This window comes from Microtus pennsylvanicus, chromosome 22 (genome assembly GCF_037038515.1).
Source record: "Microtus pennsylvanicus isolate mMicPen1 chromosome 22, mMicPen1.hap1, whole genome shotgun sequence".
NCBI lineage: Eukaryota > Metazoa > Chordata > Mammalia > Rodentia > Cricetidae > Microtus > Microtus pennsylvanicus.
This window is the reverse complement of record NC_134600.1, coordinates 32,947,369-32,972,748: the sequence shown is the minus strand read 5'-3', so window position 1 is coordinate 32,972,748 and position 25,380 is coordinate 32,947,369. Positions and strand designations below refer to the sequence as shown.

General features: G+C 40.5%; 1 protein-coding gene across 4 annotated transcripts in view; it reads right to left on the bottom strand.

Moving 5' to 3' along the window:
- The window catches only part of Magi2 (membrane associated guanylate kinase, WW and PDZ domain containing 2), a 1,214,245-nt gene that overhangs the window by 1,025,525 nt on the left and 163,340 nt on the right, over positions 1-25,380 (bottom strand). The window lies entirely within an intron of this gene.

The window sequence follows — 25,380 nt, the reverse complement described above, 5'->3', positions numbered from 1 at the left end:
GATTCTAGGAACCAGATAGCTCCACATTCAACACTGAAATGATTTTTAGTGCAGATGCGCAGTAAATGGCACCCTTTAGCCCTCTCTCATATTATCTGTTTTTCTGTATGCTTAGTGGATCAGTTCAGTCTCTGTAGCCTGCTGGGGCCTGTGATTTTCCATACAGCATCTACCTGTGGTTGATGCTGGCAGGAGGCTTTTGTACATTAGCAGAGAGAGGGAATAAGTCGGCGGCAAACTTCTCAGGGGGTCACTGCGCTGGCCTCAGCCTTCACTCTGTGACACACAGGACACAAGCTAGCTGATAGTAAAAAGTTTTTATTTCTTTTCAGTGCTCGGAGAGTTTCAACCACACAAGAAATAATTCCTGGTTTGGAAAGCACTTAGATGTGGTACCCATTGTTTCCAGAATGCTGTAAGCGCAGTATTCCTGCAATCAAGGGAGATGTAGGAGTCAACCAGAGGGGGGAGGAAAAGTAAATTTCAATAACGTTTATTGGCGCCGAATCCCCAGCTGGGAGCTGAATTTACAATGCGCGACAGCGAAGAGTAAATATTCCAATGCGAGGCACGGTTAGAGTCCCTTTCCCTTCTCAGAATAGCTTAATTGAAGTCCCGCCAAGATAGAAACCATCACTTTACCAACCACATTTTAAAGGCATTTAAGGGAGCAACTCAATTCCTTAGCGGAACTAACTTTTTAAATAAAAGAGCAATAGCCAAGAATTACAATGGCTATATAAGAAAATCACATTCTTACCAAGCTGTGCATTCCTTACGTTCGGATGAAGCACAACCTGCTTTGAGCTTCAGGTTAAAAGACAGTGAGCCTGTGCTACCGTGCAAAAGGTTCCTTAGAGGTGTATTTGCTGGCTTGCCTTTGTCTGTGACCTCCCTGCTCACAGGCACCAAAACACACAGCAAGGGTTCAGTGTTAACAAAGCAAAATTTCAAAACGTGAAAGCTCTTCAGAATTATCTTCTCTTTGTAATGAACATCACTTAGGATAATGTACAAAGCCAATCATGCAATATTTAACGTATGTTCGTAAGATGCATTTCATGTCGGGTCTATTGATTAGTGTGGTAATACCGATAAGCACACTGATAGGGCTTGTTTAGCTGACTGTTGACCTATATGCTAGAGGAAGAAATCATGCCAGAGAGGGGTGCTGTTGGCAGAGATCACGTGGCCGTTAGTGACTTCCCAGTCAGTTCCATGTTGAGTTCATGTTGACGGCTCACGTTCCTTTAAGATAACAGTGAGGCTGTCCGAGGAAGCTCTGAGGAGAACCAAAGGCAGAGTTACACATGTCACAGGGGCATCGTGGCTTACTTCACAGGTGCCTGTCATTAATAAAGTATAATTCTCTGAAAATTAGGTATCTACAGGACTCAGCTGTACTCTCTAATGAGAACGAATGGCTTCCTTCAGCACTATTCAAAATTGTTCTTTGATATCCTACCATATACCACGCCTTTTGCTCTGTTTCTTTTACCACTCACTCTTATAATTCCACTGCAGCAGAGGCCGACCACATACCATTCGTTTGCATCCTCCCCTGTGCTGCGGTAGGCACAACGTCACAGTCTTCAGGCGGCTACCTTCTTAGACCTTGTCTGACCTGTCATTGCTTCCAGAAAACCTACTAAAGTGAAAACCAATTCCATCTTGCCCAGATTCCAATATATTTGATTGGTGGGAGTTGTGTAATATATGATATATAAGAATATATCCTTAAAAGGTTGTGCAGAATGTTTTAATGAGAACCACACTGCTTAAATATTTGGTTTACTGAATGCTAATATACATTAAATACTAAAATAAGAAATCACTTTATTCACTTTATTTTAAATTATTTTTAAGGCTTTAAAGAAAAAGTATTTCAACAGTTGTTTTATAGAACACAATGTATAAGGTAAAATACCTAAGGATAACTATTATGCATTTGTTTATTAAATCATTATTTTTACTGATATTTCTGATTAGGACTACTGTTAAAATGACGTTTGAAATTCAGGTTTTAGACCCATAGGTTGCACTAGTAATTTCTGTATCAAACTGTATGGCCCCCAAGCTGCAGGGCTTCTCTTGGAAAGTATTTTATGTATTTCTCCATTAAGATGGCATTACAAGCTGCAGCTTTTGAAATTAAGTTTTAATTTCTCCACATGTTTTCCGCTAATGTGCTCCTTAATTACTAAGATGCTTCGCATAATGAATTCTGAAGCTATGGATTGATTTAATGCCACAATCAGGACTTGTCTGCTTTGATTCTTAACCAGATCACTGAACTGGCGTCCAGTAAATACCAGTGGGTAAGTTTTAATCGTGATAATATTGTTTCTAAGGCAGAAGCAATGGAATCCACGGAATCTCCCACAGCAACAAAATCAAATTCTTGTTTGAAATTTTCTCTCTTCTCTTCCTTCCCTCCCTACCTCCTATTTTCTCTCCCTCCATCCCTCCCTTCTTTCTTCTTTCCATTCCTCTCTTTTCTCTCCTTTTTCAGTCAGGGTCTCATTACATAACTGTGGTTCTCCTGGAACTCACTGCTTATATAAGGCTGGTCTCAGTGTCACAGAGGTAGGCATGCCTCTGCCTCCCCAGCGATCGGACTCAAGTTCTATTCCATCATACCCAGTAAATATTTGAGAATTTTAATGTTAAATTTAATTACCTTCTATGTTTAAGAAAAATGTTAGGTTTCCTAGAAATCTAGATAAGGAGATGTTTTAATTGATACCATATATACTGTAGTAATATTTCATTTGTATTTTAATAAATACAGCTTGCCTGAAGTTCAGGGAGTGAAACAGCCTCACTGATCAGCCTTACAGACCAGGCAGTGGCGACACGCACCTTTAATCCCAGTAGCCACACTAGTTTGCCATAGAAACTGGCTGGTATTAACACCTTTAATCCCCGCATTAGGTGAGGACCATAAAATGGGAGGAGACAGCTCAGTCTTATTCCGAGATTCCTGGAGGCAGGATCATCATTTTGGACTGTGGTAGAGGTAAGAGTCAGTAGCTAACTCTTTTTGCTTTTCTGACCTTCAGGTTGAACCCCAATTTCTGTCTCTGGGTTTTTATTAATCATGCTACAATATAGCTAAACCTCTTCTGATCTATCTACAACTAAATAGCTTGCAGAGTTTAATTGAAAGACATGATTTGGCTGATCAATGCAATCTCCATGTTACAATACATAAAGACCACCATTTGAACTCAGCAATATTAGTATTGAATATGAGCAGAAATCTATGATATGATTTGCTATCAGTAAGCAGCAAAGAACATAACTGCATTAATCTGGCCTATGTCGATAATAGTCATTTCCAGATTTCTAGAGAATTCTGTATGTGCATGTGTCCGTGCTGCGTGTATGTGTGCATGTGTGGTGTGTGTGGTTGCAGAGGGAAGCCAGACCTCACCTCAGGGTATAATCCTTGGGACCTGTACAGCTTGTGTTCAGGAACAGGGTCCCTCAGTAGACCTGCTCGCAGTGAGCAACAGATTCCTGGTCTCAGCTGCTCTAGTATATAGATTGTAGACCTAACCACCCCAGTTCTTTACATGGATGCTAGAGATAGAATTTAGGTCCTTGTGATTGTGTGGTAAAACCTTTCCCGAGCCTCTTCTCAGCTCTCCCATTTCTGGAATTTTCATCACAGATAAAATAATAGCCAGTTCATGTCTTTAATCGCAGAACTCAAGATAAAAACAGTTTGATCTCTATGAGTTTGAAGCTACCTAGTCTATATAATGACTTCTAGGTCAGCCAGGGTGACATAGTAAAACAAGATCTCAGCAACAACAAAACTATACCTAGTAATATCTCAAGCAAACTCATTAAATATGCTTTAGGCCCAATTCTGATCAATAAATCCCTCCTTACTTAGAAAAATTTAAACTTCTGTGGAGGCAATGTGGATCATGTGTACAGATGTCTCTTGTCTGTGCTTTATCGTTTTATCCTTAGATATGCCCTGCATTAGAGGCCAAAGGGGGGGTTGATTTCTGAAATTCTACTTTTGAAAATATTTAATCAACTAATCCAGCAAGTTATTTCTGATCTCTAGCTCAGACTGTGGATGTAGCCTCATTTTCAGAATATGTGGCTGCTTCAATTCTGGAAGACAATTTTCTCAGCCTAGAGTTAATTCTTTTTTTCTCCAGAAAGATAAAGAAGGAGTTTGATGCATTTGCTCTTGTGGGTGTTATGTGATGCATTTCATCAAGGATTCCGAAGAACAGCAGAAAGGGTGACATTCATACGACCTTCATGTTAGTCTGTTCGGGCCGCAAGCGTCCGGGTTAGTTTAAAAAGTGATGCAAAGGGTGGGGGTTCTTTTCCTACTTTGTTTAAGTTTTCGTTTTTGTGGTTGTTGTTTGTTTTTCGAGACAGGGTTTCTCTGTAGCTTTGGAGCCTGTCCTGGAACTTGCTTTGTAGACCAGGCTGGCCTCGAACTCACAGAGATCCACCTGTCTCTGTCTCTTGAGTGCTGGGGGTACAGCTGTGCGCCAGCTGGTGCATGTTTTGTTGAAATACGACTCACTCATCTCTTTGCCCTACTTGCTTTTTGCCCCGGGCTCACAATGAGTCATGATCTTGCTCCTTTCCTCTCTGTTGCTCTGTGCTCCTATTCCACTGGAAGGTGTGTGGTTCATTTACTTATTAGTATTTGCTCTTCAGATGATGGGGATATTACTAAAAGACAGCGTAAAATGTTCCAGAATTAAACCAATTTACTTAAGAATAAATTGCAAGAACAGTCATAATTATGGGTTACAATGATTCCCAGCTTCCATAGAAGTAGAGTTATAGACTTTGAAAATAAAGCACAAAAAATAGGTCAAATATTAATCTCACATATAAAACAGATGACTTTCAAAATAAGTAGAACTTGTAGCACCATTAATAAAAATCCAGAGACAGAAATTGGGGGTCCCACCTGGAGATCAGAAAAACAAAACCGTCAGCCACTGGCCGTTACTTCTACCTCAGTTCAAAATGGCGACCCTGCCTCCAGGAATCCTCAGAATGAGACTGTGTGTGAGAGCTGTCTCCTCCTGTCTTATATTCCTCATCTAATGCTGGGATTAAAGGTGTGCACCTCTACCAGCAGGTTTCTATGGCAAACTAGTGTGGCTACTGGGATTAAAGGTGTGTGTCACCACTGCCTGGTCTGTAAGGCTGACCAGTGCGGCTGTTTTACTCTCCGAACTTCGGGCAAGCTTTATTTATAAAAATACAAATGAAATATCACAAGACTTAGTTAGGAAAATAGAGGTAAGAAAGGCACTGGACTTGGTTGAGAAAAGTTACCATTTCTAATCAGAGAAAGAAGCAACACATGTCACGAGCTTTGTGAAGTTCACTTGCGTTGTTACTACTCACATATCCAGGTATTTGCATAGAAGCAAAGCAAGGGGAACACGAGGAGAAGCTACTCCTGACATCTTTAAAACCCATCTGACCGTGGAGCAGCACCTCCTCCAGAGCAGGGACGGGGTTTGCCTACATAGCGCTCTAAGACGGATGCACTAGGAATCCTGTCTTTCACCCAGCTTATAACATAAAGACATAACCACAGATTTGAACCTCCTTTCTGTAAAGAAAAATACACTTTTTTAAATATTGTTGGCATCTAATAAAATTAGGATGAATCTACAATGCAATCTTTCATTCAGTTGTGGAACTCATTTGTTGAACATCTAAAATGAGAGCACAGAGAGAGCTATATGCCATAACCACACAAGGGAGAAGTATATAAAAACAATAATATCACTCAAGTAGCTCACAGCCTGGTGATTAAAATCTTTAATGATGAACACCGGCCCAGAGTGCTGACACAGAGCCCCCCGCTCCACTATTCTCTTGCTCTCAGATTTCTTCCAGACTAAATATCTTCAGAACCACTTTCGTACAATTGACGGCTTTAACTTCTTTCTCTGCCCTTTGAATGGAAGTCTTTTACAATACAAGGATCTGATTACCACCTCTTGACATTTTCACCAGCAATGGAGGAGTGTTCCCCGTTCTCCACGTTCTCTCCAGCATGAGCTCTCATTGGTGTTTTTGATCTTAGCCATTCCGACTGGTGTAACATGGTATCTCAGAGTCTTTTTAATTCACATTTCCCTGAGGGCTAAGGATGTGGGACATTTCCTTAAGTGTCTTTTGTAGGCCAAACTTTTATAATTGGCAAGTCTCTGTGTAATTTCTTTAATGTGTGAGAGCTGGAAGCCCAAAGAAAAATCCATCTACAACTTTCATTGGTTAGACTCCTCTAATATTCAGTGAATCCAATCAACAACAAACCAAGTGATGTGTAATTATCATTTTAAATATTCTGCATATCACACATGCTTAGAGCCAGTGAGCATAGACAGAAAGAGCTGGCTTCAGGAGCCGTACATGAATGACATCATCCCAGTCTACCTACTATGTACATAGCTGGCCTTGGGGAAGATGTCTAATTTCATGGAATGCCTCCCACCACCCATGTGTAAAATAAGGGTAACAGGAACCCACTTTCCAGATCATTCTGAATAGGAAGAAGGTGAACAGGAGGGCGATAGTTGTTTAAAAGTGAACAAAGAATTAGTATAGACTTGGAGAAGAGGCTAGTCAATGCTGATGGATGGATGCTGCTGGGGCCCCATAGGACCTCTTGCTGAACTCTTAATTCTCATTCTTAGTGGTTGCTACACACTCTGTAAGAATGAGCCACTCTCAAGCTCTGGATTTCATGAAGATGTACTCTGTTGCTATTGCTTGTTTTTTTGGCTTCCTATTGGTTTCCATGACCCCTTTAGATATGTTAAAAAAAATTGATCTTTAGTTATTTTTGAATTCTTGGCCAACAATCATTACACTGCTTTGATTATCTCCCCCGTATTAGTCTGTTTTGGTCTAAAATTACCTCACTCTGCAAAGTTGCCCTTGCCTTTTTCTCTTTTTAATTTTTGTATTTCAAAACTATCCGATTATTATTATTGTTTTATTACTATTATTTTATTGAAAGAGAGACTGAGCACACATGCACATGCCATGGTATGTATGCAGTGTTGTGTGCAGGTAGGTGTTAGAGACAACTTTTGGGAACTGGTTCTTTCTACTGTGGATTTTAAGGTTTAACTCTGGTTATCGGTTTTATGTAGCAAGTGCTTTTATCCACTAGGCTATCCCACAGGACCCAAGTTGCTTCTTCTCAGAAAAAAATAGAGAGAACTTTGGTCTTCTTAACTTCGGCTTATTGACTGAAATGACAAACTTTGCCTTCTAGTCAATAAGGAGAAAAAAATATATGCAAGCTCGGCAGATCCCCAGAAGAAATCTGCATTAATGGATGACACACCACTAAACTACATTTTCCTCCAGAGAATAGGACTGTTTGGGGCAAAGGGATTGCTTTGAAGCAGTGTGCTCTACCAGGCCAGTTTCTTTTCTAGTAGAGATAAAATATAGCTGTATCAAACCATGGCAATTTGACTCAGTGTCTTCAGTTGGAATTATGTGACATGAACAGTTATTAAAACGTGTAATACACAATCTCTGGAACTTTGACTTATTAGTCTAAATACTGAATTTCCACAAAAAAAATCTTAGAAGATTTTTATGCTTCACAAAAGAGCATTAGACATATGCCAATGTTATAAAATAAACGCCATTGTTACTATGATGCTACGTGAGTATATTTTACAAGCAATAGGCAAAACACATGAAACTAGACAATATGATATTAAAAAAATCTTTTAAATCAAAATCAGCATGATGTAATTTCTACAAAGTAGCATATGTCCACATGGTGCATGGTGTTAAATGCAAAATAACCTGTGCTTTCTGCATTCAAAAAAAGAATTCAGGAAAGCAACACAATTACGGTCATTCAACACTGTCCTAAGGCAGAAGAGTTTGAGGATCATTTCTGAGAACTGGGGATTTTCCTTGTCTTTACTAAGACTGCTTTAGTTAGGGTTTCAGTTGCTGTCATTAAACACCATGATCAAATTCAGTGGGAGGGGCAAGCGTTTATTTCACTCACGACTCCACACAACAGTTCACCACCCAAATCAGTGAGTGTAGGAACTCATGCAGGGCAGGAACCTGGAGGCAGGACCTGATGCAGAGGCCGTGGAGGGGAGCTGCTTATTGGCCTCCTCCCCATGACTTGCTCAGCCTGCTTTCTTACAGAACCAGGACCACCAGTCTGGGCGTGCCGCCCCCCTAATGTGCTGGTCCCTCTCTGATCAGTCAGTAATTATGAAAATGCCCTACAGCTTTGCCTATATCACAGCCTCATGAAAGCATTTTAAATTGAAGTCCCCTCCTCTCAGATGACTTTAGCCTGTGTCAAGTTGACTATACAGCACAAAGACAAAGAAAAAAAAATATGAAGAAGAATAGGGGATCAAACAAAGAAAATAGAGGGAAAAGGAAAACACACGTTAAAAGACTAAATTCAATGGATGGAACTAGAAAGGTGTCATCCTGAGTAAGATAATCCATATCCAGAAAGATAAACATGGCAAGGTGGTGAGACCAGGCCAGTAACTCAGCCACAAAATCACCCACCTGCACGCAAGATGTGCTGGCAAGCATTGGAGCAGCAATTCTGGGAGAGGCCAACTAATCACTGATCTAATTTGAGGCCCATGCCACTAGAGGGAGCCCAACATTGCCTTTATGGATGGGAACTTCATGCTGGATCGCTCAGGGACCCAGAGTAGAGCCAAATACAACATGCAAAGTACATAATGCATTCATATACACATACAAGCATATATGAATTAAAATGATTTCTAATGGTATTCTACTATGCTCATAAATAGGCACCTAGTCAGTTCACCATCAGAGACGTTTCCTCGGGTAGCTAACATATGTAGAGACCCACAGCCAGACTTTAGACAGAGAGACACCAGATTAAAGGTCTCCATCGGGCTGTTCCACTTGAGCTTGGGTAACCCTGTAGAAGAGGAGGAGAAATTGTGAGAGCCAGAGGAATTGAAGACACCAGATGAGCTCACAGAAACTGAAGTGGCTATCACGGATATCGAGAGCTCTATGTGTCTGTGGCAGGTCCTTGGCATTTATGTTGTGACAGTCAGCTTGGTTTTTCTGTGTGACTCCTAACAGGAGTGGGATGTCTCAGACTCTTTTGTCTGCTCTTGAGACAGTGTTTCTCCTACTGGGTTGCCTTGCCCAGCCTTGATGGGAGGGTTTGTACCTGATCTTATTGTATCTTATTATTCCGGGTTAGGATGATGTCCCTGGAAGACCTGTTCTTTTCTGGGCAGAGTTTGGGAGGTGGAGCGGGTGTGGGAGAAAGGGGAGGTGGGGAACTGGGAGCAATGGCAGGTGAGGGGAGGAGACGATGTAGTCAGGATGCACTGAATGAGAAAAGAATAAATAAAATTTTACAAAAGAGAGCAAATTCAAAACCAGTGGGTGTGGTTGAGGTTATGTTTTGGAAGAACAATGGGAAAACATAAAGTCACATTCATGGCCCATGGTACTTAGGTTATAAGAGGTCTCAAAAAGTCGCTGGAAAAGGATACAATTGCAGGAAAGCATTTTCAAGAAAGATTTTCCATATAGAATGGGTTGGAGCAAGAGAGTAAGACAGGAGGCCCACCCTGAAAGCTTGATGCTGGGGAACTGTGATTCATCATTAAGTCACTCGTACTGGTATTACGGCTCAAGAACAAGAAAAATAATAAGGCATAGCTGCATAAAACACTTCCAATGATGTATATGCTAAATGATGTTCCAGATAGGTGACCCTATCTGTCTAGAAATTCACACTTGGAAGACATCCAAAGCTCACAGGGTGGAACAAAGAGTATAAGATCTCGAGCATGCTGGTGAAAAGAGACTATGAAAAGGCGATGGCAAAGATCCACAGGCAGAGATCAGGAAGCTCAATGAGCAGGCCACGGCTTTTAGTCTCTGTCATGCCTGAGTGCCTCTCAGCAATACACGTCCATGATTGACACATTTGGCTAATGGCTTCCAGATGATGTTGCTCTAATTAATCCCGAGAGCTTACCAGCAAAGTCACCAAGAGACGGTTCTATTATCAGGAAAAACACTTACTTTCTGTACATATTTAGTTTCTTCTGAAACTTCAAAAGTTATTGTCCTGTGTTTTCCTGGCGTGTCATGACTATGTGAGCATGGTATTCTATATTATGAAGCAAAAATAATAATATAAACGATGATGGGAGCTTTCAATACCAAAAAATGTAATAAAATAAAAAACTGTGTCACAAAACTGTGGCATTGGCATTGCAGATTAAGAGGGGAATCACTTTTCAGTACAGTTCATTCTTAAGTCAGAGGAACATTTTGAGAAAGTGTCTTTATTACTGTGTCAGCGATTTGGCGTGCCCCAATTCAGTCTGTGGAGGTGCAACCGGCCCCAGTCATGTTCAGAACGTTTTGTACACAATAAGTTTGCAACGCCATAATATGAAACTGAGTTAGAGAGTTAGATTATTTATATCTAGAGAGAATATTCAAAGATTAATATGCCTCACCTTCAGTTGAAAATTACAGAATACATGTATATAATTTTTTATCATTCCTGTGAGGTCTAAGTTCCTTTCACAGTTCTTCACAGTTATTTTCCACTATAAACCTTTTGATGGGTGAATTTTATTATTGCAGAAATTTTAAGGCACTGGGAGAGAATGGGGACCACTAAAAGCATCACGCCCTTCATAATAAAATCACTCACAGTGGCCCTTGATGGGTTTAATACAATTAATTCTTCCAACAGTTTTATGTGTAAATTTTCAGTGTTAATGGCATTGGTCTCATTAAACATGCTCTATTTTATGAGGAATATACAGTACCTATGAGGCGTTGCAAATGTTACAACTCCGGTTCCCTCTGGTGGCAGAACCTTCAAAGTGATCAGTCTGTCAGCAGCCTTCAGAGAGCTGTAGGATGCCTAGAGACTCTAAAGAACTACAAAGGGCGTATTCCCATGGATGGCAAAGGCTTTGGAGGAAGCTTCTCACCTACACCCTTGGGACAAATACAGCTGAGGATAGAGAAGAAAGCAGGCTGATTTCACAAGTCACTTTTGTTTCTGTGTAAAACCACATCCAATAGCTACTCTAGTGAGTCTTAAAAGGGATATATTCCGTAGGTGATTGGGATAGTCACTCACAAATAAATTAATGCTGCTTTTCTTGGGCCAAGACATAGTCAGAAACAAGGAAATTGATGAAAGAAGACGATGCTTGAGAGATAGAACAACAACAAATGAAACCTGCTCACCTCAAGCAGCGTTGACACGAGAGTCTTTTGGCAAGACAAGCGAAGGACCTGGGCCATCAGAACGATGGGTGTACCTGGTACAGGTTTATTTCAAGCACCTTTAAAACTCAAGTAAGGTTTTCAGGTAAGTTGAGGCAAGTGAGTTCCTAAGAACTCTGAACAGATATAGAAATTTAGGATCCTGATATGGGATGAAGAATTGGCCCCAAACTTCCTAGCCTGTATTATCATTATCATTATTATTGTTATTGTTGTTATTGCAGTTGTCAGCTTTGAGAACAAAGCCAGGAAGCTCAAAATGGAATCATTTCCTGTGATATAAGACATATGTTTGATAGAACTCAAAACGTGATCAAATGGCTCAACATGTCCCATTTTCTGTAACACGAAGCTTAAGAAATGCTCCTGATTCATGTAATCCTACTGAAACACAGGGTCTTAAATACAGTCATGTGTGCTTTTGCTATCGAATCTTGACGCCCATAAATCTGTAGGATTATGAATTCCTGCAGGGTTCAAAAATTTTAATAATCCAGTAGCATTGGGTTTTATTTAAAACTCTTTCTAATCCGCAGATTTAAAAAGTCATTAGGAGGTATAAATGTCAAGGAGAACATATAAATGCAGCAAACCCTGAAGTTATTTTGATGACAAATCCTCAAGTTTCTACTTCTCAAACAAAATTAATCAGAAAGCATCTGAAATGTTCCAACTACGAACTCAAATCCTTTTCTCCTCATACAAGAAGTTACACCTTTCATGGCTCCCGTACCAGTGACATCTTTAAATTTATACTCCATTTCATTGTTTCTCTGACAGGAACCACCCAGTTCCATCTCCTTTATTGTTAATAGGAACTATCAACAATAAAACATTAAGGGACCTATGTCAGTGGGTCATCAATTCAGACACGCTACTCGACTTATGACACTATGTATTTCTCCATGTCCTGCCCTTATTACCGTACTATACAAAGGTAGACTGTCCTTTCTTGTTCTATGTTCTGATGTGTTATTTGCATCCTAACCTTGTGCTTGAGGTCTATTGCTGAGTAATATTGTGTTAATGTCAAAACTAATGTGAAAAGGTGGAAGGGCAGCTGGTTTATAGCACTGGAAAGCCAGACAAAAGCAAAGTCTACGGAGCAAGTAATTGAGAGATTCTATCAGCGTACTCAGGAAGGCATGCATTTTGAAATGTGAACTTCCTATTTCTGGAATTTTCCATTTAGTATTCTGAGGCTGTGCGTGGTTGACTGTGGGTTGACCTCAAAGGTGCAGCCTCAAAGAAAGGATTTGAGTTCTTAATTGGACTGCTTCCTTCCTAGACTCATGATATGTATTAATAAATAACCCTAGATGTTTAGAGTATATCTCATTTACTTTTCTGCTAATTGCAGTCAAATCAAGGTGAGTGATTGTATTAGCCATTTGTGTTATTGTGGCAAAATACCTGACCGGAGCAGTTTCAGAAAGGAAATGTTTAATTTGGCCTATAGTTTGTGCTATAGTCCTTCCTGACGGGAATTTCCATCAGAGGAAGCTGGAGGAAGCTATTTACACCGCATGTGCAGTTGAGAAGCAGACTACAACACGCACGGCCTTCATCTTACCTTCTCTTTTATTTTGTGTGGCAACTGGCGTGGACTTCTCCAACCCCTGTTAATCTAATATAGAAAATCTCTCACACACATGCCCAAGGGCAGGATTCCAGATCTTGTCAAGTTGACAATCCAGATCAACCATTACAGTATGTGGTGGTTTGCATAAAAAGGACCCCACAAGCTCATATATTTGAATGTTTGGTCGTCAGGAAGTGGTACTACTTGAGAAAGATTGGGAAGTGAGACTTTATTGGAGTAGGCATGACCTTGTTAGGGGAACTGTGTCACGGGGAGTGGGCACTGAAGTTCCAAAGCCAAGCCCAATGTCTCTCTCTTTCAGCTGCCCCCTGTTCCTTCTCCAGCACCATATCATTTGTATGCCACCATGCCCAACACGCCATGATGATAGTGGACTCACTCTCTGAAACTGTCAGCAGGTTCCAATTAAATGCTTTTTTTTTATGAGTTACCATGATTGTGGTATCTCTTTACAACAATGGAACACTAAGTGAGACACAGTGATAGAATTTGTCTCAGAGTTTTCATGGGTTTAAGATTAGAGTCAATGTTCCAAGTTAGTCTTTATCAGTCTCCTGTATGGTAGGTAGGCCCTGCTGAGCTGTATGATATTAGTAAGTGCTTGCAAGCAGATAAGTATCTGTGAAATCCCACAATGAACAGCCTCTGTCCTTTTATGTGCTTGCAATATGAGATTGCACATGGTCTTTCATGACCTTGGGTACCCAACTGGGTCTCCCTGTGCATTCCTCCTCATTCTCATTATTCCAGTTTCTCATTTTCCCACTAACCTTTTTGTCTCTCTGTGTCTGTTGTTTTTTTTTTACTTTCATTATAAAAATGTTGGTAGATCACTGAGAGTATTATACACAAACTACAATATTATTCCTGCTAAAAGAATTTAAATTATTTCACTTCAATAGGTTAACTGTTTCAGGGTTCAGTTGCTTCCATGGCATTTCCTGGCAACTATCTATATTGCACATCCACTGATTTAGATATGCGTATACAAAAATAAATTTGTTTTTTTTAGCAAGAGCCTTGTTTTAGACTAAGTATAGTCAGTGCCTGGGAAGGTAAAGGTGTTGCCTATTCATGGATGGAATGGGGAATGCTGTTAAATATATATATATATATATATATATATATATCTTAAATTTTCTTAGAAGATTTTTAGAATACAACTATTTGTGCTGATTTTTTGTGAGTCTTTATTTATTATGTTTATACTTAAAGTAATAAAAATACTTAGCCATGGAAGAGAATGGTGTAGGAAAACAGGGGAGAGGGGCAGTCATAAAGTGGGCAGAACCTCTGTTATCTTATAAGCAGACCATTTTGTTGTTGCTGTTGTTGTTTCGAGGCAGGGTTTTCCTGCAGCTTTGGAACCTGTCCTGGAACTCCCTCTGTAGATCAGGTTGGCCTGAACTCACAGAGACCTGCCTGTCTCTGCCTCCCAGCGTGCTGGGATTACAGGCGTGTGCCACCACTGGCATAAGTAGAACTTTTAAAGCATATTGCAAGAGACACTGGCCACAAAAGTGGAGAGTTTTATGAATCATAATAAGCACATTGAACACTTCACTCCTTGATGGGGGATGTAGCTGAGCCATCAAACTGATTCATAAGATAAAATATCATTTTTTTTCCAATCTCCACTTAATGAAGAACAGCATCTAAGATGAACAAGTGGGTATATAATGTCGAGTGTACTGTAGGATTGTGAGAGGGATGATTAACAGCAGCCCTAGTTCATGGTATGAACTCATACCAGAGGCCTGGTTAAACTATCACCAAATGCATGGCGTCCCCCAGTTACTGGTCATCATCAATTTAATAGGTCTGTCTTCCCGGGCATACCCTCCACAGGAGAGGAGTGACTGAGTATCAATGAGAAGAAGGCTATCCACATGGTAAAACACCCTGTCTCCACAAGGAGTGTCTGTGGGATCCCTTTCATTTGCAGTCCTAACAAGGTCATCTATTGCTAAATAAAAACATCAATCGAACATCCAGCTTATATATTCATTATCAAAGGGTGACATGTTCACTTTTTATGATAATTTAGAAAGCACTGTCTGATTTTTAAATACAGCAACCAGAGACTTCTTAGAAGAATCTTTTGACTCCTGAGTTTTTAAAATTTGCCTTTCTTTTGGTAGCAAGCACTCTACGCTGCTGCAATTACACAATCCAATTTTTGGCATTTAAAATATTTGAAGACTTCCGGGTGACTGAGGTAACTATTCTGTGCTCACCGTATGATGTTTATCTCTAATTTATACAGTCTTCAAACCCCTGTCAGACTCAGGCAGTGTAGAGCTTTGGGCTCTAACAGTGCCCCACAGTGCTCACTCTCAAGTGCATCTTCTTCTTCCTTACAACCTCTAGACAACAAACTCTACAGTCTTGAGCCCACAGCACCTTGTTGTTCACACTATTCTTTACTGACCTCGAAATTCTCAAGGTTGACTGCCACACACTGGCTTCTGGGGTTTTTATCCCATAGGTAAAAGCAGAAATAGTATGAGAAAAGAATGAGATGAGATTCTGAGGGCCACTGTCATTCAAATAGGGATCACCTACCCATTTGTGATGAGAGAAGACTCATGTTTCAAGACCAGCAGTGGTTGGACTCGAAATCACCATGGAGAATAGGGTAGATATGAAATGCCATTCTTCTTCTTCCGCCATCAATCTTTAACATTGCAGCTCTATGCTACCATACTTGGGGATATAATGTTTTAGGGGACACAGAAGGGAAATATGTTAATTAGCTGGTGTATGGATCTGGTTAATTCAGAAATATTAACTCAACACCTGCTATATTTTTAGCATCAGATATTTTTAGAAAATGACCAGAGTAAGCAGGGTTGTGACCTAGGGCATGCAGTAGGGAAGGCAGTCATCTAAGTCAAATTGCTGGGTGATTTGATCATTTCTGTTGGCAGCAGGTAAAGTGGCTAGGGTGACGGAATGGTGAATAATAAGATAACACATCCAGAAGGGTCTTCCACTATCTGAAACCCCAGAAGAAACAAAGCCGGGTGCTATGTGGAGATTTTCTTTAATGTTTTCAGATGCAGATCATTTTTGGACAGGAAACAGAAGAGTAACGCTGGTGCATACATGGTATTTGCATACACCAGCATTGTGTGACCTGTGATACCCATAACTAACCATCATGGAATCAGATAGTATTTTTACATATCAAAAGGAAAGACATCAGTTTAGCGGGACCCCAAGTTTATCAACTGGTAATTAACAGAGGTGGTGGTTTAACTCAAGTAGTCACACCCTGAGAACTTTGTTCTCTTTAATGATCATATTTTTTGCTATTCCAAGAATGAACAAAGGAAGCATAAAAGATAGGCAGACCAATATAGCAAGACAGCGGGCTCCTGCACTGGGGGAGAAAGACCCCACCCTTCATCAAAGGCAAGGATGAACCTACCCCAAGGGTATGCATGTAGGAGAGCTCTGACCTGCTTGGCTAACACCTAGGCCCAAAACTGGACCTTGGGTTGATGCACCCTAGCATCTAACCCATTTTGGTCCTGCTATAGCTCATGAAGGGACTGTGGTCCTGGGGAAGGATACTGCAAGATCTCCAAGACACAGATTACCCCAGAAGAGCTCCAGAGAAGATCTAGGGAGGATAGTGTACCAAAATCCAGAGGCCTTGAACCAGACCAATGACTCACTGCAATGGATAGTTGCCAGTCAAGCTTATGGGACAAAGGGGTATACTCTATGACACCCTGACACCTCCAGTGGCATCAGGATGGATGAAGAGGAGGTAGAGAGGCAAGAGAGAAGGAGAAGCCGAGATTTTGCTACTTGGGGTGTGGTTTATTGTTCTGTTTGGGTTTATTTTTTTGTTGTTGTTTTGCTTTTGTTTACGTTCTTTCTTCCTTTGTTTTATTTTCTTTTGTGGGGGGTATGCAACAGGGATGAGGGGGAATATGGGAGAACCAGGAGGTGAACAGAATTGGGGGCATAATTTGAAACCCCCAAAGATTCAATAAAGGAGTTTTAAGAAAACGTGGGCAGAGAATTTCTAACAACAATATGAATCATCAGTATAAGTTCCTACAAGATACTGGCACTTTTGTTACAGGACGGCAATTTTACATTCATTTTACAGTGGCACTCTATCATAAGTTAGGAATTTATGCCTTAGAATACACACCGTAAATATTTTCTTTGACTTATTATTTCCTCAGGATTTCTATTACTTAAATATTTTACTTGCAGGATTGCAAGGAAGCTGTGTTGGCTGTTGAGTGACTTCTCCTGGGAAAATATGAACAAATGTATATTTACCCTAGTGCTCAAAGAAATGGGACCCTAAAAAGCATGGTGAAAGTTATTTACCAGAGTGCAAGTGACTCAAAAGCAGCCATCAAACCAATGCCATCGCTGTTGCCTCACATGACTGAGGACTCACAGAAGTACATCCCTGGGAATCCCTGTATGACTTACAGGCAGCTGGGCTCTTGTGAGCTTCCTGTCCCTGGTCACTGTTCACTGGTTTTTATAACTCTGGAATGGATTTCTGAGCTTATGTTTTGGTTAGCTTCCTGAGAAAATGTTTGTGGTAAAATGGGGAGCGTAGCTGCCCTCCAATTAGCTCCATGAGTCATATGAACTTTGGTTACTTCCTCAAGCTTCTGATCCATCCCCACTCTGAGAGAATGCTTGAACTCAGAGGAAATGATTATGGAACTCACCCTTTGCTGGAGACTTAAAACAGCTGTGGGCATAGCTTGTCCTCAGGACCTCAACCACATTTAAGTTATAATCGGCAATCAAAGGATTCCTTACCCAATTGTACCCACCCATCCCACAATTCTCAAACTAAACAAACCCTACAACTTGCACTTGAAAAAATCTGAGTGGGGAAGCTTCTTAAGCAGGCTTGGTAGCTGGTGTCATCCTTCAGAATCTGACTTCTCAGGAGGTATCTGAGAGTCACCATCCAGCAGTTCATCAGAAAAGTCAACTCTGGAACCTCACAACTGGCCAACTGAATCAGCCTGCATGGTTTTACGACAAAATCGCCACATAACTATGAATCAAGCCTGTGGTAGGATAGAAAGAGAAGACGTCTTGGAGTCATGGGCAGAAATGGCTGGGAGGAGGAGGGTCTCTGCTCATTCCTTTTATTACTGATGATGAACGCTGAAAATTTGAGATTTCACTGGAAAGCATCTAAGGGTCTAACAACCACAGAGACAATAATACATGTTTCCCCAAAGACACCTTGTCTAGGACAGTGAATAAACTGTTCTTACTTACGGTTGACAATGCCTTCCTAAAGACACCCCAATCAAGTGTGTTGAGGACACTAATTAGTGCGCTTGTCTAGGGCTGAAATCCTGTGAAACTTTAATTATCTTAGAACTCTTCTCTCCGACATGTAAATGACGTCCCTCCTAAACCAACCTAAAAAAAAGTTCTTTACCATTTACCATATCATAGCGACTTTAATTGTACAATTTGAGGGGCTGGGGAGATGGCTGAGCAGTTAAAAACGTTCTTCCACATGCGACAGCAGCACCATCTGTAACCCTAGATCTAGGGGATGCCATGCATCTTCTGGCTTTAATGTCTCATGCAGACAGAGTACACCCACATACACCCACAAAATAAAAATAAATATTCTAAAGAAAAAAGATGCAACTTGTGAGCTTCCTAATATCACATATTTTCCATTACAAAAGAAATCATACGATCTCTCTCTCTCCATCCTCTCTCTCTCTCTCTCTCTCTCTCTCTCTCTCTCTCTCTCCATCCTCTCTCTCATTCTCCTCTTCATCTCTTTCTATCTCTCTAAGAAACCTGCAGTTTTCCTATCAGGTGCGCTTTGCTCTCTCATTGGTAACACTTTTTGATTTTTTTTGTTGTTGTTCTTGAATAAAATTCTGAGGATTATTTTAGCCATGGTTTTCCCTCCTATTCTACCTCAGCCCTGCCCTCGAGTCCCTATTCCTACTTAGCACTTTCTGCTCTAGCGTTCCCCTTCCAACCTTTATACATTTTTATTTTTAGTCAACTCAACTTTGCTTAAAATTTAGCTAACGCCGAAGTTCATTTTGGGGGGAATGGTCTGAGTCATGAACCCAGTTTTGCCTGTGCAGAGGTCTCTGTACCAAAGTCCTCGGGCACCCTGTGATGTCTTCTGTTTTTGTTGCTGGTTACCATTCTAAACTTGAGGAGCGTTGGTTTGGAGCAATAGTGCTTCTCTAGGCAGTAGATATATTTCCTATAGTAAAGCTTACTATAATATAATATAACATAATATAATATAATACCGTGTCAATATTCATCTAGATTCCCCCAGAGGGGTGTTGTGTTGTCACTGTGAAAGTAGAGCTGTCCAGATGTTTTCCGTTTAGGAGACCCCATGCCTAACAGCTGCATATGATTTATAGGAATGAGGGATAGAGAGATCAAACGAATTATAGCGCAGCTGAACTGAAGGATGGCATCTGAAGATATCATTATGAAGGCCCCATTGAAGCATTTAGTAATGTTTCTGTCTGTGCAAAGCTGAATGGAAGGACCGCTTTTCGTTTTAAGTAGCTGTGTAGTTATACCATATGTAACCTCTGTAAGCCTTAGCAGTTTAATCAGAAAATTTAAGCTAATGTTACCATAACTTCTTTGGTACAATTGTGTGAACACCAAAGTGCCCAGTACAAATAGGCACTGAGTTTATTATTCTTGCTAGTGTAAAGGGGATGACCGTCAAAGCACGCCATGAATCTGTTATGTAGGATAGCTCATAGACTAGCCGAAATTGATTTACATGATTAACCTTGGATGAGTCTTCAGCATATTCAGCGGCCTCTCACTGGTAACTGCATCAACTCTCCCTTCCTGCTCCACTGCACCCATCCCCACTGTACCCCACCACACCCCAGCAGGGAAAATTGACACTGATGTCATGGGCTTAGGGGAGCTGCCAACCCTGCTGGCCTGAGCTGAACAACCCCAGGATCCTGGACTGACCAGTTCCAGTAGGACCCAGGCCCAAAGCAGGGCCTGGGGCTGGTCCACCCCAACATCTACCCCATCTAGGACCTGCTGGCGCTCCTGAAGGGACTGGTCCTGTGGAACAATACCCACAGGATCTCCACAATGTGGGGCATCTGCAGGCCATCTTAGGGGCGTCCAGGTGAGGATCCAGTGAGGAGGGCCCACCAGAAACCCGAGACCTTGAACCATATTAATGACGCTTTGAAATGAACATTTGCAAGTAAATCTGGTTGGACAAAAGGGTCTACTCTGTGACCCACCTTGGTTCCTAGTGATACCAGGCTGAATGAGGAGGTGTTGGGGAGGATGGGAAGATGGAGGAGCATCATTTATTTTCTTTTTGTTTGTTTGTTTCCTTGTATTGTTTTGGATTGGTTAGATTGTTTTTTTTATTATTTTCACTTAGGGGCACTGCATGGCTGAGGGGAGGATGTGGAGGGACTGGGAGGTAAGTAGAATTAGGGTGCATTTTGTGAAATTCTGAAGATTCAATAAACATATTATGTTTACTAAAAAGATTTATCACAGAAATGAGGTAACATATTTTATTCCTTTTTTAATGATTTTAGAAATGCCTACCAATTATAGAACATTTAAACATTTGGAAGACCACCTAACAAAATCCCTAATATCAGATACATAGAAGTCCTCTTTTGAGTTGTTGGTAAAGACTGCCGAAGGGACTCTCAAGTCCTTGGTTGGCCCCAAGAGGTAGAAGGTATATCATTATTGCTGAAGACACCATGAACCTCAGAAATAGGGCCCAGAGATCTGGCTGGAACTGATGTAGTGATATTGTATTAGTATTTTAATAAATAAAGCTTGCCTGAAGATTAGAGTGCAGAGCTAAGCCACTAGAGGTCAGGGAGTGGTGACACACACCTTTAATCCCAAGGCTGGGAGACAGAGGCAGATGGATCTCTGTTATTTCAAGATCATCCTGGGCTACCTGAGATTAAGTCTGTCTAAAAGAGAAACAGAGTTCACACAAAGGTGATTCCGGTACTTAAGAGTCACACACCTTTACTTTCAGCACTAGGGAGTTGTAGACACGAGCTATATGTCTAGGCAGAGAGAGGTATTTAAGGCAGGACGAGATGAGATCCCATTGCCCTCTGAGGTTTAGTGGAGACAGTTGCACACTGAGAATGAAATCTGAGCAGAGAATCTGAGAACAGAATTGTTCCTTTGGTCTGAGCATGGGTGGAGGTAATGCTGGCCAAGCGGTTGGCCACTTTTCTTCTCTGATGTCAGCATTAATCCCCATATCTGGCTCTGGGTTTTTATTATTAAGACCAATTAGAATTCATGCCACAAACTGACCTGAATGTCTCCTCTTTGAGAACGAGCTTTCATGGTACCAGAAGACATCACATAAGCTTCCAAAGTGGGAAACAATCAGCAACCTTACCCTGCCACGATACCTATGAATCACAGTGACCTCCAGCATGGCCGGATATCCCTAGGAATATAGTGGTGACATACATACTTTGGCAGTAACCCACAGTTACCCAATTGGACTTAAGAATCACTTAGCAAGAGAGAAACCATGCTTAGTACTGAAAACCTAGCCAACTACTCAGGCTAGCAAAGTCATAGATCTTGCAGTAGAACCCACAACCACCACTTTGCTGGACCAGCACAATCCCTAACATCATTTATAAACATTTGTCTTCATACTCACAGACAGGTGTAGTCCTTACTCCTTACCAGGGAAACTTCTCTTTGCAACAGGGACCGTTACAGAAAATCACAACCAATCAAAATGTAGAGTTGTGTAGCCCAGTTCCAATGGTTGCATCTACAAAACAGTCCTGCACCCAAGGCTCAGAGGACATTGCAGAAAAAGGGGTGGAAGACTGTAAAAGTCAAAAGATCAAGGATTTTGTTGTGAGATTTTTTTTTTCTTAGTAATGTCAGAAGCTATATCCATAGAGTCTCACTGCATAGAGTCTCACTGAAATGACTGCCCAAATGGGAGCCAGACAAAGACAACAATAGGGATTCTAAAGTGGATGTCAAAAGTCAGAGAAGCCTCAAACCTACACAAAGACCTTTGGGCAATAAAGGAATACTGAGAGCAGGAGAGAGTCTTTCCATAGACAACTACACCAAATGGTTACCCAATATCAAAAGGTCAGTCTTGAACACATACTTGTGATTAACATAATATAGTCTGAGCAGCTTATTAGAAATATATATATATATATATATATGTAAGTATACATATATTCATGCAATAATAATGTAAAAAGTGGCCATGAACTTGAAAGAGAGCAAGGAGGGGGTATACAGTAGGGTTTAGAAGGAGGAAAAGGAAGGGAGAAATGATATATATTATAATCTCAAAACAAAACCTCTGTCAAAAATATCACTAAGCTAAAAATAAAATCAGCCAGTTCAATTACTCAGATAAAAGAACTGTTGGTATTTTAGAGCTCATCATATGTATATCTATACTTGCATGTGTGTGTTTATATAAGCAAAATATTATAGTGTACAAACTATTTTCAAATTTATTTGAGTGAATATCTTATTTAGTGTGGTATTAAAGCAGAGGCATTAGAATCAAAACACTCGAGTTCACACCTCGGCACCATCCCTTAGAGAAAGTACTTAGACATGGCGCAAGCCTAGAATGTCAGCATTCAGGAAGCTAAGGCATGAGGAATATCATGAATCTGAGGATAGCCTAGGCTACACAGTAAGATTTAGGTAAGCCTGGACTGCCATCTGAGTCCCTCTCTCAGTAAACCAAACCAAACTATCAAATAACTAACTAACCTGCAATAACAAAAATACGACTGAGTAAATAAGAAGTTCTAGAAAGTTATTTCTTAATGACTAATTCTTAATCAGGAATCTTTATTAAGCCATAAAAGATTTGTGTACATCTTTGAAAACATTATTTACTCTTGTGCTGTTTGGAATACAACTTTTTATGCTTTGAAAAATACATTTAGTTCTACACATATTTCTTTTTTCTGCCATAATAAATAATTCCTTTGTTTACTAATTTCTGTAAACATCTTGGAGTGATCCTTTAGGCCATAAGTAGATTTTTATACTAGAAAATCTTTTCAGTTTTTCCCACCTTTGAGGTATTTCTAAGATTTGTGACAGATCATGGCTATTACTCAAGCCTGCTGGAGATCTTGAGAAAGTTTCAGGATTTAGAGGAAAACGTTCAAAGGAAAAGTGAGCTAGAGAGAGACTGTACAGCCATTCCGTTGCTTTCAGATGGTGGTTACACCCAGCTGTGCATCGAAGGGAAAGGATGGTACCTTCGTGCTGTAACCAGACATGGAAACCAACATACAGAGAATGATTTTGAAATACTGTCGTAGCAGTTTTAATTCTCGTGAGCTTCTAATAGCAGATGAGCTGATAGACCTGAATTCCCTTTGGCACAAAGATCTTCCCTCAACGGCGAAGGCATAGCTTCTGGAGCCAGCTGAAGCTGGAATCAAATTTACAGAACCTTGGCAAGTGAGACTTCGTGAGCATGCCACTTTCTGGGCCCAATGTGGTGTTTCTAAGCCACCTGAGCTGTTCATTCAACCTCCTCCACTCTGCAGAACAGAGAGCTCTGCATCTGCATGCAGCTCCACTCAGGGGAGACCCTCAGCATCTGGGCACCTCCTCCCATTTCCAGTCGGGCCTCAGCCTAGATATGATTTGCACTTTTCATTAAGCATTTTTCACTCTTCATTTCACACTCTCTTAACTACTAAATGTTAAATAATATCCCCACTAAAGCTTACACAGGGCACAGTGATGGTCACGTTTCTGATCGCTTACAGAGGTGTGAAATTTCCTGTATTCGAAGATCTATCTGAGTGGAATGGGTGTTTAATATCGCTAACATTTTGGAGACAAGGGAATGAAATTTAATATGTACCTTGAATTACATGGAGAATAAAATCAATTAAGTGATAGTTCAGACCCTCATACAATCTGCTGGTAGACTACTATTGGTGACTAGAAATGTCAAAATAAACAGTTATCCCTGATATAGATCAGTGAGTTTCATTGACTCTAGACACAAAGACAGCATCTTTAGTAGTGCTCGGGGAATGACAGCCCGCACAGATTCCCCCTCTTCTGGCTTTCCCCCCAGTAATTCCTTAAGCATTGAACTACTTTTCGACTTTGAAGATGTTTTCCCCTCAAACTGATCTACTGTTACTCAAGGATTTTGTGACTACGTCAAAGACATTTTGTATATTTATTTTCATTGATTGTTTGACTAACTGATCGTATGTTTGGGAAAGATGGGAGGCACACGTCAAGGGACAGGTCCAGTGGAAATCAGAGGACTGCTGCAAACAGTCTATTTGTTTGTCCTAGCTGTCCAGACATGAAATAACCACAGAGAAACTAGATTAATTAAACCACTGCTTGACCCATTAGCTCTAACTTCTTACTGGCTAACTCTTCCATCTTAGTTTAACCCATTTCTATCAATCTGTGTATTGACCACGTGGCAGTGGCTTACTGGCTAGGTTTTGGTAGCATGTCTTACTCTGGTGGCAGATCTATGGTATCTCTCTGACTCTGCTTTCTTCCTCCCAGAATTCAGTTCTGTCTTCTCCTACCTAAGTTCTGCCCTATCTGGCCATGGCAGTTTCTTTATTCATTAACCAATAAAAACAACACACAGAGGGGACTCCTCCATTAGAGGATGACTTGAAGAAATTGGTTCTCTCCTTTTGCCATATGCATTCGCAAAGGTCAAACTCAGGTCATCAGATTGGCAGCAAGTAGTTTTACCATCTTAGCCCTCTTGCTAGCCCTGCAATTTCTTTAGCCGCAATCCAGCTTTACAGTTTCAGAATAACATAATATAAAGCAACTACACAGTTGGAAATAATTTTATCAACAGACTCTTAGCTATTCTTATAGACTATTAAGGTTGATGCTAGTTATAATTGTACCAAAATGTTTTCTCCTACTCCCCTGTCATATACACATTTCAAGATCAGCATATTACAAGCTCAACTCTCCATCTTTCTTGCAAGCCAAGTTCAACTGTTCTTGTTGTTATCTTGATTCACTAATACAACTTTGGGAATACATATCTTCATGTTCAGAATACTGTTATTTTTGAATAGTAAGATTATACATTTGAATATAATTAGAGATCAGTTTTTTTTATATTTGCAAATTTCCATGTTCACTCCAAAATTGCTTCCCTCACATTTTTCTTGTTTAATTCCTGATGTCACTATTCATTTCATTTAACTTCTCATTATTTTAAATATGCATGCAAATTTATTTCTCAAATAAGCAAAGAATGATTCTACATGCTGACAGCATAGTGTTGGGTAAAGCACCTTAAATAGCAGCATTCGAACAACTTAATGCTTATAAATAACCACGAGTGTCACAGGCCTTTGGGGAGGATCTTTCAAATTTAT